This window comes from Pholis gunnellus, assembly GCF_910591455.1.
Source record: "Pholis gunnellus genome assembly, chromosome: 15".
Lineage (NCBI taxonomy): Eukaryota > Metazoa > Chordata > Actinopteri > Perciformes > Pholidae > Pholis > Pholis gunnellus.
Window position 1 is genome coordinate 19,938,726 of NC_136542.1, and position 19,104 is coordinate 19,957,829.

Sequence of the window (19,104 nt, forward strand, 5' to 3'; positions counted from 1 at the left end):
CTACTTTAACTTTAAGTGATGCTGTACACAGCATTCATGTTGAAGTTCAACGATGAAAGCTCAACACACCTAGTCGGATAGTGAAGTGACTGAGTGTCCGCTTGGCTTCATCCAGTCATCCTGGTGCTGCGGAGTGTCCTGCTGACCTGCAGGCTTTTCACACCGGCCAGTCTGATCAATGCCTCCTCACCTCATCGACTGCAGGCCATTCCCAGCTGTCACTTCCTGTCTGAGGTGATGAGCCAGAAAGTGCCTCTCCGACTGTCACCTATGCTCCAGGTCTCCTCGCTCTCCTTTATGTCATCAAGCTTCATCCTGCAGTCGCTCCTCCTCGTACAACTCTGCACTCAAGACAGTTGAAATGAAAATATGAACGAGTTGCTCCCGATTGAAATTATATGATACTTCCCCTTCCAAGAAAAAGGGGTTAGTCTAGCTTAGCATGAAGAGTCAGGGGGAAAGAGCTAGCCTTACTCTGTAAATGCACCTACCAACATCTTTTAAGATCAATAATCCATCCATCCATTTTCTTTCCTCTTATCTGGGGCCGGGTCGTGGAGGCGGGAGGCCTTGAAGGGTATTCCAGAAGACCCTCTCCCCAGCAAAGCTTTCCAGTTCTTCCTGGCGAACGCTGAGGCGTTCCAAGGCCAGACAAATATATATATATCCCTCCAGCGTGATCTAGGTCTACCTCAGGGCCTCTTACCAATTGGACGTGCCCGGTAAACCTCTTAAGGGAAGCGTCCAAGCGGCATGCTGATGAGATGCCGGAACGACCTCAGCTGGTTGTTGTCGAAGCGCAAGAGCAGCGTCTCCAGTCCGAATATTGATTAGTGCAGCTCTAAAGTTAGGGTTTAAGTCTTCATCATGTTTGGATTCTTAGGATGGGTGGGAGGGCTGAGGGGTTGAGTCAAACAACCACAGACTTTTAGTTTTTTAACCAAAAGTCAATGTTAACTTATTTTACTTAAATCTTTTTGCGTAATAAGCATACTTATTTTGACCCAAGCCACAGTTGTCTGCTAAACCTAACCAAGTACTTTTGTTGTGTAAGCAAACCTGAATACTAAGTAAACCTACAGTGGAAGTTTATTTTGAAAATACAATCTGCATGCAACAAACCCTTAAAGATGAATTCACCTAGGCTCATATTATACTCTTATTTGAAAGACTCACTTCATGAAACTTTACTTTTCACATTTGTGCTTACAATTTAGCGTTTAGTATTTCATCACCTCCATCAGTTTCACCGGCTAAATGTTGAGGCAGTTCGGATATTCAACCCATGCAGAAAAAAAGGAGGACTGACCTCCATCTTAATGAAATGCTTGGTGACGTTGCTTCTACTTTCCCACTTCCCTGCAGTTGTCCATCCGTGGATGTCAGGACACAAACCTCACCTTTTCCCAACAATGATTTATCCAGATCCAGTCGGGCCGAGCCGAGCGATGGTTAACGGCGTTAACTCCACCCCCCAACACACTTCCTCCACTCCACTCCTCCACCCCCATTGACATTCACTCTGCGCTCAAACTCCATCAGGTCCCAGCTCTGAGAAAATTTGCATCTCTTTGAATGTGACGCTTGAAAAAAAGTGTGGGGAAGAAGGAAGAGGAGGAAAAAAAAGGAAGATGGGGAGGGCGGCAGAGGAGGAAGAAGGAGGAACGAGGGAGGGGAGAAGAAAGGGGGGGAATTTGGGTGGGTTATATGTGTGTGTGTGTGTGTGTGTGTGTGTGTGTGTGAAAGGAGGGTGGGGGTGGTAGGGGGGTGGGGTGTAGGCACTAGATTAAATTTTGCCGTCTAGAAAATGAGAAAAAAGGGCCCCCTCTATCTCCGGGAGTCTACTGGGGAGATCTTTATTCTGATTCTTGTTAGAATTGTTTATCACTGTGACAGAGCAGGCCGGGGTGGAGATAAAGGCAGTGCTCCATCACAGCGTTGACAGTGGTAGGACACGCGCTGGAATGAAAGGAGCCAGGGAAATATTATTAATAGATGCTGACTTGATTTGCCTGGATTGCACGTCAAGAAGTGGGGGCCAGGGCTTGATTGCAGCCCTATGAAGTTCTGTCCAAAAGGGAAGCTATTTTTCATTAAGTGATAGAAGTCTCCCCTCTCTCTGTCTCCTCCTTTTTTTCTGCTGCTCTCCCCTTATGCGTTGCTTTCCAAGGAGCTGATAACTTATGCAGTTTATTCTGAGCATGCTGATTTGTGTCAGTGCAGCAGAGAGTAAGAGGAGAGGATGGAGGGATGGAGGAGGAGTGGGATAAGAAAGTGGGACTTATCACACCTTTCACAATATAGTCCATCTTGCTGGTATAATACTAGTTTTTGGTGAAAAGGGTAAAACCCCGGCATTCACAATTGGCCTATCACCGGCATCTATAAACCCATGCAGAGCTGCAGCACCCGCAATCCACCGCCGAGACACCTGCAAAACTCCCCCATCCCTCCTCTCTCTCACTCTCACTCTCACTCTCTCTCTCTCTCTCTCTCTCTCTCTCTCTCTCTCTCTCTCTCTCTCTCTCTCTCTCTCTCTCTCTCTCTCCCAGCAACAGATAAAAAAGAAGTATATAAAATGTGATTACACAGGCAGCATGTTCATAGGCACTGATACGCCGGGGCACACTTTATTTTTAGAGTGTTGCATTACTAATGGATATACACGAAGATGAGGATTTACACCCGCCCACATACAATGCAGGCAGATATGAGCAAGCAGAGTCTATGCATCACATTTATGTGCAAAGCATAAAACACCCCCCCCCCCCCCCCCCCCTCTACCACTGAAAAAAAGAAGCAAAGAAAAGAAAGAAATTGATTCACAGACGGGGGGAAATGCAGCTTTTATGTGCCGTGTACAAACTTCTGAGGCGGAATTTAGGAGGTACATTGGAAGTCTGTTTATATTGTCTGGTTAAGACAGCAGCTACGAGTATGAATGTGCGTACGTACGTGTGATTCTCAAAAAGAGAAAAATATCCAGGCTGAAGGAAGACCAGAACCAAGAGAGGAGACACCTTTAACCTGCTCCTGCTGGACGGCAGGGCCGGGTAAAGAGCGTGTGTGTGTGTAGCTCCGTGAGTGTGTGTGTGTAGCAGAGACAGATGGAGGAGCCTCAAGCACGGTGAGTGTCTCACTGATTTTTTTTTTTTTTCTTTTTCAACTTTGGAGTTATTGCTGTAAAAAGAATAACATCTCCACACCTCCATTCCTCCCTGTTTGCACACATCTCTTTCTTTCTCTCTACCTCTTGCTTTCCTCCTGTGTAATTAAGTCCGTTGCAGTTAATTTATGCACCGATATCTCCAGTTGCTGGCATTCCTGTGAAAATCCTCAAAAACATGGTGAGGCTTTCTTTAATTGGATTCTATTGGCAGCACACTGTTTCACCGCTAACATTTACCATATGAAATTCTTAGATTGGCAAATATTTCCTCAAGTGTATTATATTGGGCTATTTTTCTCTCCCTCCCCCACGTGTGACATTTGCTGATATTTTCAGGTTATTTTTAACAATGGATTCTTATCAAAGATTATCTTTTATTTCTTTCATCTTCACAAACATCCTTCCTGCAGGTCAATGAGAGAGTAAAGCTGGTGCGGATGAAGTTGATGAAGAAAAAGCTACAGGTCAGAATGTTCTGTATTTACTTTTAATGCAGTTATTCTTTTATGATAATAAACTGCACATAATAAATTAAATGGAGATGTTGTAAGATGAAAACGCCTCTGTGTCTCTATGTGTGTGTGCATGCAGGGGAGTGGGATTTCATTCAGCTCATTTAAATCTGAACTAATTCACTAAAAGCTCGAGTGGGCTTGTTCTGTTAACTGGGGTCAACAGTTTCAAATGAGCTATTAAACGACTGCTGGAAGTGACAAATCTCGGAGTGTAATTCGAGAGCCTCTTTAGGTGCGACTTTCTCTCTTAATAACTTCTCCAGATATGTGAGAAAACTATTAATTGCGCCACTTAATACTGCTGTGTGCCACACCCCGCGCCACGAGGAGCTTGACTTATTTCCTCTCCCGATGCTGTGAAGTAGGTGGCGACTTACATTCCCAGGAACAATGGGCGAATATTCATCAAACGTCTCCTTCGATTTTTCCTGGTATCATTCTCTTTTTTTTCCTCTCTCTCGTCCCCTCCTTTCTCGGGTCCCTCGCTCTTAAAATATGTCTCGCTAAATTGCTGCCGACACATCTGCATATTTGGTTTTCTGTAAAATATTTGATTGCTCCGTCCATTAGCTGTGACAGTGTGTTAGGGCTTTGTGGCATATAGGATCGCTCTCTCTCAGTGAAGAGATTGAATAATTGAACTGCCTTTGCTTTGAGAAAAATAGGGAAAAAGAAGAGAACGATATATCAATTATCTTGGATTTTCAGTCAGAGAATGAAATGTATGTAAAGCAAGATAAGGAATGAGTGACTGTTTATTAGCCTTAAATCATCCACTAAAACAAAGCAAACAATATCTTTCTGTGTATTGTGCTGCAGCAACGTCTACAGAACGGAACAGCTGTTAATCTGCCATGCAGTCAGATGCTGCAGGTAGGCGTTTGTTCAGCCATTTCTCTGTCTCACAAGTAGGAATTTGTACTTTGAGGTCAGCCAAAAACAAAAAAAAAACAAAACTGCAGATTGCTGATTGTTTCTGTTTTTTTTTCTCTTTGTTCCTGGAAATCTAAAGTCTGATGAGTGATCGTGTTTTGCTGCGGTTCCTTCAGCGTGGTCAATTTGTACCCCAGCAATATTAAGATCATTCGCCCCCGAGAAGCTCCCATTTGATTGTGAAATGGTTAATTCGTGTGAGGAGTGTTTCCAGCATCTGGTTATTAGACGGCTGTATTCATTATATGTTATTGTTGACACCCCTCTGTGATCAAAAGTGGAATCTGGGTGTAATTCTATCAGCGAGTACGGAGCGTATTCACAGAAGGAAGCAGCAGCAGCAGCAGTCGGTACGCAAATGGAAAACCGTGTGTTTTCATCTTACATGAAGTGAACGGAGTCAAAAAGCCTTCCAGTCCCAAAAGGTCACAACACATATTCATTTAGACCAGAAAGGGACTTTTCGTGTAATTCTTTTTTTTAACTAAAACTATAAAACCTCTTGAAATTTTTTTTTTGGTGAAAACGAAACGAAATTATGTAAAAAATAAGCTAAACTGTAATCACCTGCCGTGTAGTTATTTAGCCAACAACAGAGCCAAATCACGCTAAAGATAGCTGGAGACACAACCAGGACCAGCGGTGTAATAAAATGAGCTTTTGCTTGAGCTTGCTTGAAAAGAAGGATATAAATAACTATCCAACATCTTGATAATAAACAAGGCATTAGCTGAAAGCTAAATATCCCCCCCCCCCCAAAAGTTATCTGGTAGAAAATATATTAAACGACTAAAAATGTTTTATGTAAATTAAAAATTATAGAAAATAAATTATATTTTAATAAAATGAAATCTTTTTAATTGACTTTGTTCCCCCACATGTCTGAGGCAGTCGGTAATAGCAATTATGATATATAGAAAAAAAATCACCTAATCTAGTCCTACTAAAACAAACACTTATGGTACAGCAGCAGTAGCTGCCAACATATTTGAATGTATTCAATTGTGAAATAATTCATTATTTTGATTTCAATATAAGTTTGACTTGCTTCAACAGACACAACAGACAAAGAAAGTAAGTGAACCTTAAGTCATTCGTCAAAAATAATCTTCTGCTTTTTCTCAAAGAAACTTTGACGATAAAGATAAAATACCACATGTTGTTTGTAGATACTGTGTTTTCCCCTCGCATTCACTGAAGATGTGCTAAAGGCAGTTTTTACATCATGTATTATTATGAATGTTCTGTGCCAACGATGGCATGAAACAGATGTTTTACCATCTCTCTGTAACACAGTTTGCCTGGCCAGCCCAAAACTTCAAACCCTTTTTTTCCCTCACAATCACGATCCATGAGTAGATACACATACACGTACACGTATACACACACACACACACACACACAAAAAACATAACACATACAAACGTACCATAAAAGTTTGTTGTTGCACAGATAATCTCAACCTTCTGGTTACAGTACATTATGTCTCAGCTTTGCCTGTGTGGAACTGGGACTGTCCCTGTTGAACATCTCTAACATCTGCAAGCATTTCTTTTCCATAGCTGCCCATAATATATAGAAAGTGGAAGGGAAAGAAGAATATTCTATGTTTTAAAGACAAAATGTGAGCGATGGAACACAACCAAACAAAAGAAACCTGTGATAATTCCACCACTTTTTTTGACAATGTTGATGCTTCTTCGCCAAATGTGGAACATTGCATCTGTGATAAGGAAGTATACATGAGCACAGAGAGCCCTGCACGCTCACAGCCATGTGGGGTGATGAAAGGTCAGGGCTGGTAGAAAAACAAGACGCACAACTCGAACTGCTACCACCAGTTTGTCTGTCCCGCAAAATGTCAGCGGCCCCCTCCCGCTCAACTGGGACAAATGAGTGTGGCACCGGGGCGGGTATCGCTTTCCTATGGCGGCCTCTTTGCAGCACTCTGGTGGGAGAAAGCGAAAGAGGCGACCTTGTGGTTGTTGTTTTTTTTTTATTTTCGCCGCCCTGAGAAAAACCCCCCTCACGAAAGAAACCAAAAAAAAAAGAAAAGCGAAAGAGAAGAAAAGAAGACATGGAGGTGGAGGAGGAGGGCTTGTTTTCCTGGTTGTTATCTCCTCACTCTGCTGCAGCTGCCTCGTCGCGGCGCACAAACACCTGCCGGCCTTCCGTAACACCAAGAGAAAAGTCAATTCTGCCATGTGATAACCTGGCCCCGTCTGTGCACCTTGTGGACGTGGTTAAGATGCTTTGACACCACTCTCTCCCCGCTTCGCTCAACCACTCACTCCATTTCGGCTTGTTTACTCACTATTTATGGTTTTATTTTTTCCTCCTCTCTGCACACACGCGCTTCTCTCTCCTCGGCTGCCTTTGATCTGGGCGTTCAGAAGTGTTTTTTTTGAAAACGCTCCTCTTTTGTTCCCCCTCGGTCCCCGTCCTTTCTTTCCTCCGAGTGGCGTCTTCAGAAGAGTAGAAGCGTCCAATTCTGTCACATTTCTCTGTCGTCTTTGTGTGTGTTTGCGCCGGAGTGTGTTTCTTGCGTGTCTACTGTACTGTGTGGGCCTTTGCAAACCGGCGGAGAAATCGACTACACAATAGCCTTGTGACTTTACAATAGCTGCTGTGGCGTTATCTTGACAGCGGAGGAGAGGCCCCTTTTGTCTACGGCGGGCGACGTCGGCAGAGGGCTCCGTGTCCAACAGCTCGGCTTCCCTGTGAAGGACTTTGCCCACCATAGAAAGCAAAGGATTAATGTTTGGATTCCGTTTGACATACGTGACATACCCCGCTTGGTAAATACGAGTTGGCAATAACAGAAAGAGGGAGGAGGGAGGAGAGGTCGAGAGGCCTTTATCGGATTCTCAAACTCTCTTATTGAGGCTCTTCAGACCACGAGGTCTCTGAAAGCCCACGTAGCATGTAACGTCGTAGCATGATGTGCCTCTGACAATAGCCAAGGCCTTGAGATGACACAAAGACAGTTAAAGCTCCGCGTAGAGAGAAGAGGCAGCCTTTAGTAAAGTTGTGACCACAGTTTGACTGTGAGTGTACTTCAGATATCAGCGGGGTAAATGTCACTCTCGCTCTATATAACCTGCAAAATCAACTCGGCTGAACCTGCCATAGAGGATAAATCTGCTTTATTACAAAGTGATTCTCCATAAGTTTGTTCTGTTGTAAACACCCTTTGAGAGACTTCAAGAAGGTACTGCTCTTGACCAAGAAAACGTCCGGCACACAGCCGCACAAAACCCGTGCGTCGTTTTTACACTTCAGTTCTTGTATGGATCAAACAAGTGTTGAAGGAGTGAGACTTACCTGCTCTCCCCTGCTCGCAGTCTTTGTGTGGAGCTGCTGGGTGTAGTTTCTATTCAACAGGTGCATACAATATGAGAGTGGTATTAATCAATCTATTAACTCTCAGCCAGCAGAGAACAAACTGTGTGTGTATTGGACAGAGTAAAGGGGGATTAGAGGACCCAGCAGTCCTGTTTGGACCTGAGATGCCGTAGCATACACTACCCTCCTGAAAGAACCACAATCCCCTTCATTGGCCGAGTATGCCAACACACTCAAGGGATCTCTCAGTAGCTCTCATAGCCTACTTACAGAGAGGACAGAGAACAAACTGCAGGAAGGAAAGGAACACAGACCCACAACGAAACAAAGAAAATGAATTGAGACGACGGTAAAAAGCAAAAATTAAGCTTTAATGTGTATAAATACAAATGAGAACGAAAACACCTTTCTTGCAATTCTGCTAATCCCAAATCTGAATTTTCCAATGAGGTTGTAAAAGCTAAGACATGGTCAGAAAAAAGCAGCACAGTCTGTAGCCACCAATCTGTCCCACCTCTCGCTCCCTCTGGATTCACTGGGTGTAATCCCAGCGGTCAGCTCACGAGAGCCATTGTCCTCCTAAGGGGATAAACCGGTGTGGATTGAATTTTTAATGGCATTAGCGGCCCCAAGAAGCAATGACCAGTAAGAGGATTGTGAAGTTGCAGGGACCTCTGAAGGCCTGAAGATAAAACTCTGGGATTGTAACAGCTCGGGTGATTGCATGTCTGGGTCCTCCCTGACTTTCTGCATCGAAACATTTCCTAGAAGCGTGAATGACCCGGTATGATGTGGAAGCAGTACAGAAGCTAGTCCAGGCTCTCTCCGCTGTCACCTTTCCTCCTTTCCTGGAGCTTTCAATCAATGCCACAGCCTGCTTAGAGCGGCCTGAACCTGCCTCTGACTGGTTTAAAGGTTCTGCTGATTGATGCCACAGTTTAGCTGGATTATAGGGTCAAAAAAGGAGTCTAATCCACCACTCTCTCCCCCAGTCAAAAGAGTACACGTGGAAATGACTCAGAGCAGCGGTGACATCGTAATGGGAGAGATTGAGCTGTGAAGAGAGGGGAGGGAAGTACCCGATGTGTCCACTAGGGGAGCCCCTCTCTATGAAACTGCTCCCTACAGTGTGTGAACACTGCAGGACTCCGCTCTCTGCCTCCTCAGCCGCCACTGACATGTTTTCAGCAAAATAAATGATTTGCCTCAGAATAATGCTGATGGACCACAATTCATTCATTCAATCAAATAATTTGCTAATTATATAGAACACGACACAAACCCATACAGTATGTATAGTACTCAGCCTAATTTAAAATTGCTCTACTTTCTTTTTTATGACATTTATTACAATTCATTTATTACTATTTGTTTTTTAAATTTGACCCATCATGTAGTGACAAGAGCATGTTTCATTTTACCCAGGTCTTTTATGATAGAAATACAGTTTAATTTATTGAATCTATAACGTATCAACTTTAAAAAATAAGATTATTTTTTAGGAGAAAAAGTGAAACTAAAATAAACCTAATATGTATTCAAGGTAAAATAAAAAGTCAATTCAACATGCTGTTTGGGTCTGTTTGATCCACTTTGACCCATTTGAGGGCAGTAAAACACCCGAACTAATGCTCTTTGTACATATGCACCATAGTGAATGCTGTACACAGGGGACCATCGACAGAGCCAGACAAAGTTACATTCTGTTCTTATAGAGCTGAAACTATTAGTTGATTCATTAATTAGGTAATCAACAGAAAAAGAATCAGCAACTAATATTTATTCTTATTTATAAAGTCTTCTTTCCAGCAAAAATATGGAACGTTTCTAAATCTGAGCCTCTGAATCGTTAGAATATATGATTTTTTTGGGTTTTGAATATTAGGATAGTGTGATGGCATGTGTCTCTTTTTCCTGCCATTTTGAAGGCCAAACTTTCATTGATCTAGAGATTAATGCTGAAAATAATTATTTGTTGCAGCCCTTCTAATTGCTTTATCTTGATACGTACTAAAAACATGATGACCTTCATAAGTAGGGCTGATGGCAGGGCTGTCACATCAGTTGTATCTCGGTGTACTGGGTGTTAAACTGGTAACTGAGTGTTCATGCGAGCGTGTACAGGTAGAGCATATGTTGTTTATAATGGATCAGTGGGAGGAGGGGTAATTGATGGTGAGGGTAAACCCCACAATTTGAAAATGTTCTTGCCTTCTTTGAATTAAAAAAAATGCATAAAGCATATTTTATCTGTCACTGAATGCTCTTCTGTCTTAGATAGGAACATAATGATTGTGAATGATTTTTTTTTTTTCATGAAGAAGTGGTAAAATATAAAGAGTACTCTCTCTCTGCTCTCTAAAACATGTTAGGGATTAAAAAATGAATCACCTATTTGTTCATATTGCAAAGCTCTGGGGTTAAGAATTTAGTAATTACGAGGGAATACTTGTGTGTAAAAGTTTTAAATATCTCCTTCAGGCCTATCCATTGTCTTGGTGCTTGGTGGAAAGAGCTTCTCTTCAGCTGTGCCACACTTAACATCCACAGAGAATCAGCACAGCGCGCTCTTATTGTTGATGTGCTGATGGAGCCGTCGGTCGCCTGTAAACGATCACCGGCCCGACGTGATTGACACCGGGACACTGCTCGCTGATCAGTAAAGCCACAAAGGTTAGTGACTGGATGTAAAACTCAATATGCTATTGATTAACAATTACTTGGCGGTGCAAATACAACCAGGGTTGTATTTAAATCACGGAGTAGACTTGCCACTCGCATTCTAATTTGCAGTCATTAGATGAGTGTTCTGCCTGCCTCTCTCCCTCTCTCCCTCTCTCTCTCACACACACACACACACACACACACACACACTCTTTTATGTGACACCAGTTACTAGTGTAGGTGTACAGAAGTGGTAATAATAATAATAAAAACATGCAAATAAGAATCAAGTCAGTGGAGCAATAAATGATAGAGTTAGATAGAGAGGATAAAGATTTTTTTTTTTGGGGGGTTTGCATTCTCTGACTCTCACTAACAAAAGAGGGCAGTATGATGACATTGACAGAAAGCAAACTTTGACTGAAACACACACCCCGCTCATTGTGTGTGTAGCTGTGTGTGTGTGTGTGAGCGGGAGAGAGAGAAACTTTCTTAATGTGTACGTGTGTGGTATTCGGAGAGGCATGTGTGTGTGTGTAGCGTGTCTTTGCCAATGTGCTCAATGTATGCAATTACTCATTCATGTGGATGTGTGTGAATGAGTGCACATGCCCAAATATACACACCCCCTTTTATACCCACACAAAGACACACACACACACACACACACACACACACAGAGAGAGACACACGCAGCACAGTTGTGGAACACATTAAGGCATTATGAAAACATGGTAAAATGCGTGTGTGTATGTGCAGCGGGGGGGGGGGGGGGATTTTTCTTTACCTTAATCTGACTTTAGGAGACCAAAAAAAAAAAAAAGATTTGTTCCCCCAATTTTCCAACCTGCCTCCAAAAAAAGAAGAAAAAAAAGTTAAGAGCAGGTTTTAATGTGCAAAAAAGGTCACAGATTTTCTTTTCATGTGTGCACCATTAAATGCTTTTCAGTCTGTAACCCCAATCTGAAAAAAAGAAGAAGAAGGAAAAAAAATCCTCATGAAACTTCAATGTGCAGCTAACAGGTGTACATTCACTGTCTAGACTAAACAGAAATCATCATACACTTAAGTAACAGTGTGAGAATCCGACAGGAAACAAGGTGTGAAACTGAGTTCTCCGTGTTGTAATTACATCATAAGCGCTGGAAAGCCTTTGACCGGCGTAACCCTGGTTAGCATTCAACAAACACTTGTCTCTGGGATGAAAGACTCATTGAAAGCCAGCCTGCTAATGATAGTATACTCAAACAATCAGGGTAGAGCACACATTGGCCCCCATCTCGCATGACGACAAACGCCAGTCCTAAATACGATGGCATCGCTGCTGCGTGTTGGAACGGGCTCCTGGTGTGCGGCGCCAACTCGGCCCGCCGCTGCCAAGCATTCTTCAGATTTCATTAGGTAATAGCTCATTCATTACTGAGGCTGGGACCGGGGCTGCAGCCGCCATTAAAGCCTGATCACACAGGACGCACACACACACACACACACACGCACACACACGTGCTGCAAACACATATGCACAGAAACATAACGGTCACAGAGAAGTGGCTCGTACTGGAGGCATGCTTTCCCCATGTACACACACATACACACCCAAGGCTTAAAGTTATAATTTGGCTAAAACCTCCCCCAGGCTTCAGGGACCCTCCCTGGGTGCCTTCACCCTTCAATGAGCACACTTGCTGGAGGCCACTTTCCTTTGTCCCCCCCCCCATCCACCCTTCTCTACTGGCCATGTGTAGAGGCCCAAACAGCTGGGCCCTGGATTCCCCCGCTTTTGTATGAGTATGTCTCTGTGCATTTGTGTGTGTGTGTGTGTGTGTTTAAACCTGCATGCATGACTGAAGGTCTTCCTGCATTTGCAAGGATAGGAAGAAAAGGGTGTATTGTGCAGCCATAATCCACACATCTATTGTTATCGTCTGGCTCTGGCTGGGTATTTGATACTGATACATTAATATTTTAAATATGACAATTTTTTTTAAGTAAAACAGATACAATGCAAATTGAAAATATCACCCTGAATTTGCAATCTTCTAAAACACCATTCGGAGCAGAGTTTCTCAAACTGAGGATGGTGTCCCCATGCTGGGTCACTGGGTAAGGAGATGGGGTCAAGGGGGATTTCTAAACCAGAGGGACACATCGATAATTGAGCATGAAAATTCATTATCAATATATAAACCAGTAGTTTTAGCTTAACACAGCAAGCTCCATCCGCTGAGGAAGGCTGTGAAATCTACCTGAAAGCTCTCACAGCCTTCCTCAGTGGAAATTAGTAAGTGGAACTTGAGTTGCTTTTTTTTTGTCAAAATAATTGATATTTGTTTGATATGTTCTAAGCAGATCATAAATCCTTACATCTGTCGTATGTAGTTGTCTGTAATAATATATGATGATGACTAAATTGGAACCAAGCTTAATTAATATCCATCGTTATATTGAATAAGAGATTAAAACTCAAAAACTCAGCTATTGTGCTTTACTATGGGTAGCTGTGGTTTGAGTAGATTTCACTGACAGTAGTAACATGAGCGAGATAATTGTGTTGCCCTGGCAACATAAGCAAACAACTCCCCACTTCATAAAAACAAATACGTTTTGAAATATATAATTATGCTCCCTATCACCCGAACAGAGCTGGCTCATTTTTTCTTTCGCACCTCACAATCTCAGAAACGAGCTGCACTTAACTGGAATCATCATCCGGGTTGAACCAATCGAACGTTTTAATGTCTTGTAGCTTGTTCTTTTGGTTGTGAAGCCTTCCTGCTTTATTTACAGTAAAGGCTATTTTTACTCAGAGCTTGAACTCAAAAGGAATGCTAATGTTGCTCTGTGTACGTTAACTCGTTATCCATATCAACCTAACAAGGCCACAATATTTTGGCTGTGATTGTAGAGTTAGAGTGCAGCTTTTACTGCAATGTGGCCAACTCATTACTTCACAATGGGACATTTCTAATATCCACGTGTCCCATAAGAGCTCAAATGTCATTATTCAGTAAGATAGCCCACATGTGCACACTAGGAGGCGGCTACAGTATCTGCTCACCTCTCTGTCACCTGAGACACCTTGGAAACCGCCGCTGCATATTTACCTGCATGTTTTACACATCCTTTGACCAAGATTACAGTCGCAATTTAAATATAGCTCTGAATAGTTAATTTGCCATTAAATTCAGGGGATGGAGGGGATGTGTGTCGGGGGGTGTGAGCGCTGTTTGAATAGGGCCAAGTGTGACCGTGGAATCGCCACGGCGTCTTAAATGGATTCAGTACAGGAGCCCCCCCCCCCCCCCCCCCCCCCCCCGGGTTTCCCCCGAGAGAGCCCCGAGTAATACATCATATTGCTCTTAAACTAGCTATTAGCCACAGTGAGGAGAGAGACAGAGGGGGAGGGAGGGAAAAGGGGAGGGGAAATTAAGCAATGTTCACAGAGTCATTCTCATACAATAACTCACCATTAACCTAAGCACTAAAAGGCTTGCCGTCTCCCTCTGTTATACGTGCCTTTAATTGATTCTCGTAGTCCCTTTGCGGGCCGGAGAAGGAAGAGGGAAAAGAATGAGGAGGAAACTTGCAGATGAGATGCGATTCTCTCTCTTTTCCCTCCCTGGCAGAGTGTTTAAACGTGGCTCCAGTGCCTGTGCATCAGCCTCGTGGATAGCAGATATGTTGCTTAATCAAGTCGACAGCATCTGAAAACCTATTCACCAACTCCATGTCCTGTGCATCTCCAATTAAAAAGGGCCCAGCCATATAAGCATGGTAATGAGAGAATCCGAGGAAAATTAGATACGCAGCGCTAATCTGTGGCTGTAGAGGAAAGAAATAAGATTAGGATGTAATCCACCAGTATCCATTACTGCTGCTCAAACTGTCCCATGCACCAGCTAAGGTTAACGTACGAAACAAAAAACAAACAACTCCGTGATGAGGTTTGCTCAAGATGCGTGATTGAAATCCCATCCCGCAAATTAACATACATATATGCAAATGAGATCCTAATTAATTGCAAAACATATTTTTGATTAAATACTCCAAACGTCATGATTCTAATCTTGACCGGGAATGGAAGAAATAAAGTTTTTAATTAACTTCGCCGGTTAAACCTCATCAACACTTTGAATGGAGTTTAATTAGGACACCGCCCTCTCTTCTTATTTCTCAACAGTGAAATCAAAAATCAGCCATTGTTATCACATTTGTAATGCAACCAGTGTGGGAGATGAGGCCGCGATAAATGAGCAGGGTCCTGATGATTTTCATACGCAAAGTAAAATAATGCTGGTAATTGGCAGATATTCTAATATTGATTAAATTAGATGGGAAACACTTCTTTCATTAAGGCACTATGATATAGTCTAATTCTGATCATCTTCTCTCTGTCTTTGGGATTACCAATTAAATAGGCTTTGTGGAGGTTTTTCAGACCGGCGGACGAGCGAGGGCTAAATGAAATTAGGCCTATAGTTTGCTTGAGTGGAAGTGCGCCCGTCGTCTCCCTCCACACTGTTTACCAAGGACTGTGTTTGTGTGGGAAGTCATGGTTAATGATGTATTCATCCTTTCTCGCTGTGGAACTCCAAGCCCAACTCAACGAGTATTGTGCTCAATTATGTGGAGAGGGAGAGCTGATAATGAAAACTAACATGAAGCTCCTGAGTGGATCAAGATGTGGGGGGGGGGGGGGGGGGGGGGGGGGGGAGGTTACAGAGGGAGAGAGAGTGTGTGCTAGCTGGCATAACTGTATCCCTTTTCTTTCATCATGCCCAGGCAGAAGCCACAACTCCTCTCAGTTTCTCAAATGAATCTTTCAAATCCTCCAAAACTTTCAGCCTCCCTCCCCAACCAGCTCCACTAAAGCAGCCGTCCACTCAAGAGTATAAGGAGGCTTATTGGGGGATAAGACCCTGCGAGGTGCTCGAGGTGAGATAACCAATTACCCATGATCACTTTTGACTCTTCTAATCTCCCCGCTGTATCGGCGGGATTTAGCTGCGGCAGCACCTGTGAAACCCGGCCATCTCCAATCTGCTGCCGTCCGCCTTTGTTATTCTAATGTCAGCCACTTGACTCATGCACTTGTGTCAAAGGGGATAAGCACCTGCTGGGTGTGGAGGGGGGGGGCTGAGACCCTGTGACCTTCCGAGCAGACAGTGTGGATAGATAAGTAGGATTTGGTCGGAGACTCGCAGAGTTTCATCAGGTCGCTCTCTCGGAGCAGCCGCTGTCTTTCCCATGGAAACAGAGCGACACACATGGAGGTTATAAAAGCCACATGTGGCTGCGGTGTCGTTGCAGCAGAACTTGTTTTTCAAAGTGCGTGACGAAGTGCGCTGGTTCACAGATCCGATCAGTTCCGCGTCCAACTGATTTTTCAACTTCGGCATCCAAAAGTTACGAGGATGGAACTTTATAGGCTGCCCGTCTCAAACCAATGTTTAAAATGCAATCTAGACAGAACACTCTTCTTTGTCATCGTCTGCCTGGTGGATAACAGGCTGAGACTTCAAAATTATTTGTCCCAAACAAACATGCTGATCCAATCGTCTTGGGCTCCGAGGCGGAGCCCTCCAAGCCGCAATCCGCACTGATTCATCATTTCTCATCTTTTCACTCCTGCTGTCAATCAAGATGCCTGAGGCCAATGAGGTCAGCAGATGCACTTCATTTGTAAATGTGAGCGGTTCTTGAGCAATGCTGGCAAAAGTCTCTGACAAGAATATATGACTTGTCAAAACAGCAGGTTCTCTCCCTGTTTTCTACAGAAGACTGAGTGAGCAAAATGATCCTTGTGCATGTGCTTTTCCCTGGTTATGTACTTTATCGTTACTTATCCAATAAGGATCAAATTTATGATGTGTCCAAACAGGAATCAGGAACGTGCTGAAAAACTTTGCTATTTGACATTCGCACTCAAAATCATTGTTATAAAATCAACTTGTACTTTTTTAGATGTTTTGTTTATCTGCCGAGGCCAGTGTCGGCCTGATGTAGATCATCACAGATATATCAGTATTGGAGTATTTCTTGGACAAACACGAAAAAGCAGAATTGCTAAAAAGATGTTTTAGTTGTTTTTTTTTACTGTGTTGCGTTGATATGCTTTATCCTTCAGAGATCAGTGATGTACGTTTATTCTTAAACTGTAAAATATACTGCTAAAAATTAATATATTAGTCATCTTTAATAACCATTTTAAAAAGTTGGTGTTACATTCCTAATAAGTTGACACTAATGGCTTTATTAATGGTTCTTAGTATAAAGCATACTATTAAAACCTTTATTTCACCAGAGAGCGAAAACTTCTTTTTGACCGATTAAAACATCTTGTGTCAAAGTGTGTTCAAAGAGTTTGAAGTGAGCACGTGTGCATTAGTGCACATATACATACAAACTGCATTGCAATGTGCAGAGATTGAGAGCGTAACGCATGATGAAAGGTACATTAAGAGAATCAAAGAGGCACTAAAGTACAGTATCTGCTGTGGGACCAGTTTGTCTGGCTCCTCACCAACCTTTAAGAAATGTCAAGTGGCTCGTGCAATTGAGGGATACTTTCACATCTTAGAGTCTCTCCTGCACTGTAGGGCATTCAGGAGCTGCATGAGAATACCAGAGGTTTCTGTGAGGGCAGCAGGTACGACAGAGGGCTTCATCTACTGATGGAAGAGAATGTTTCCGGACCTGGCTCTGGATTTATGGAGAGAACTGTCAGACATGCTGTTAAAAAGGCCATCTGTTGTCCAGACTAGATGGTGGGTTTAGTATCACCAACCAACGTGACAGACATGATTCTGAAGTTAATGGCCAGTTGTTAATGTGGAAAGTAAAGTAGAGAGAAAGTTCCCAGCCACATTCACCATTTGGCTGGTGTTAGTTCTCTGAAATTAGGACATTCATTACAGCTTCACATGGATTTTTTGTTTTTGTGTGTGTTGGGTAAAAATGTATGTAGAAGTGACCAAGTGGGGCTGCAGCAGAGACGAGCATCGCTAATTGATTCCCTAGATTCATCTTTTACCGCTCTGCCCAAATGAAGCCCTACAGTTGGGTTTGGACATTCACGAGAAGTCGTGCAAATGAAGAAAGAAATCCGAACTGAAACAAAATTCTTTGCAATTAAATCACTTCCAAAGAATGCTGAACTCATCAATATTAGGTCTTGGGCCCTTGGTGTAAAGTGTCACAGATCAGTGGATTGGACTCTCAGGAGTGCATGGTTTCTGAATGTAACGTTCATTGTCCACATTTTTCAAACAGCTGCTGCCATTTAGAGCTGTAAACATTTGCTATTGCCGAGAGGAGCTTTAAAAGAGAAGCACCTTCGAATCCAAATGGTTTATTAAAGGTGAGTAACGAGGATTTGATCCAGTTTCTCACCAAAAGGCATTGTGTGTATCCTCAAGGTCTAACACACACATTGCAAGCTGCATTACTCTCATCAGTAATATTTATATTTATATATATATAAGGCTCATTTATACCACCAACTGTTGCTATGCATTAGTTGTCTGCAGTCTGCAAAGATATACAGGATGCCAACCCCATACATGTGATGTTGGAACAGATGGATACAGAGCCTGCTCAACAATTCACTACTCTACAGCACCAGTACAACCTCAGTCAATAGAAATAAAAATGACGTACAACTTGGTCTTAGTTTCATTGTTTTAGCCATCAACAACAGTTGTTATACGAATATACCAACCAAAGTAAGCTGTTGCTGAGATCAGTATGGTTGTAATGATGCCCGACAGCCAACACAACTTCATACATTCGTCAGTGACTTTGTGACCATTGCAAACATGACTCATAGGTTTGTCTCCTTATCTATCACTAATGAATTAATCAATATCAACTTTATGGTTTTGGTAAAGTCTCCCCACTCCCATCAACAGCAGCATACAGGAGCAAGACAACTGATAAACCCACTGGCAGCACCACTCAGCAGAAAGACACAGTGAGAGACTATTGTGCTGAGCAACTACAGACTCTCCAGTTAGTGGAGACGAAATAGGAGCTAAAGAACGAGTAAATATTGCACTTACAGGACTCCAAATGAATACTAATTTTGTTCTGCTGTATGTGTTAACAGGCAAATGTTTGACGAATCATCTTTGTCATCTCGTACATATTCCTCCTTCATTATGTATGAGATGTTTTCTACAGCTTGTTCTGCTGCCCACCAAGTTTAGACTAAAGCTACTTGGTAGGGAAACATCACGGTTAAACATTCTTATACAAATATCACACTACTTCCAACTTTAATTCAGACAGAAAACAGTCATTATTATCACAACTAAAGCAGGAGGGTTGCTATTTAGAAAACATACTTATAAATGACCAACTGTATGTGTCAGAGACAGGATCGGTCACACGATCAGAGAAGTGGTAAACAAGCCAACATTAAAGCCACATTATCTCCAACTCTTTATTTTGAGGGAAAAACTGAAAGTGAGTGTACAC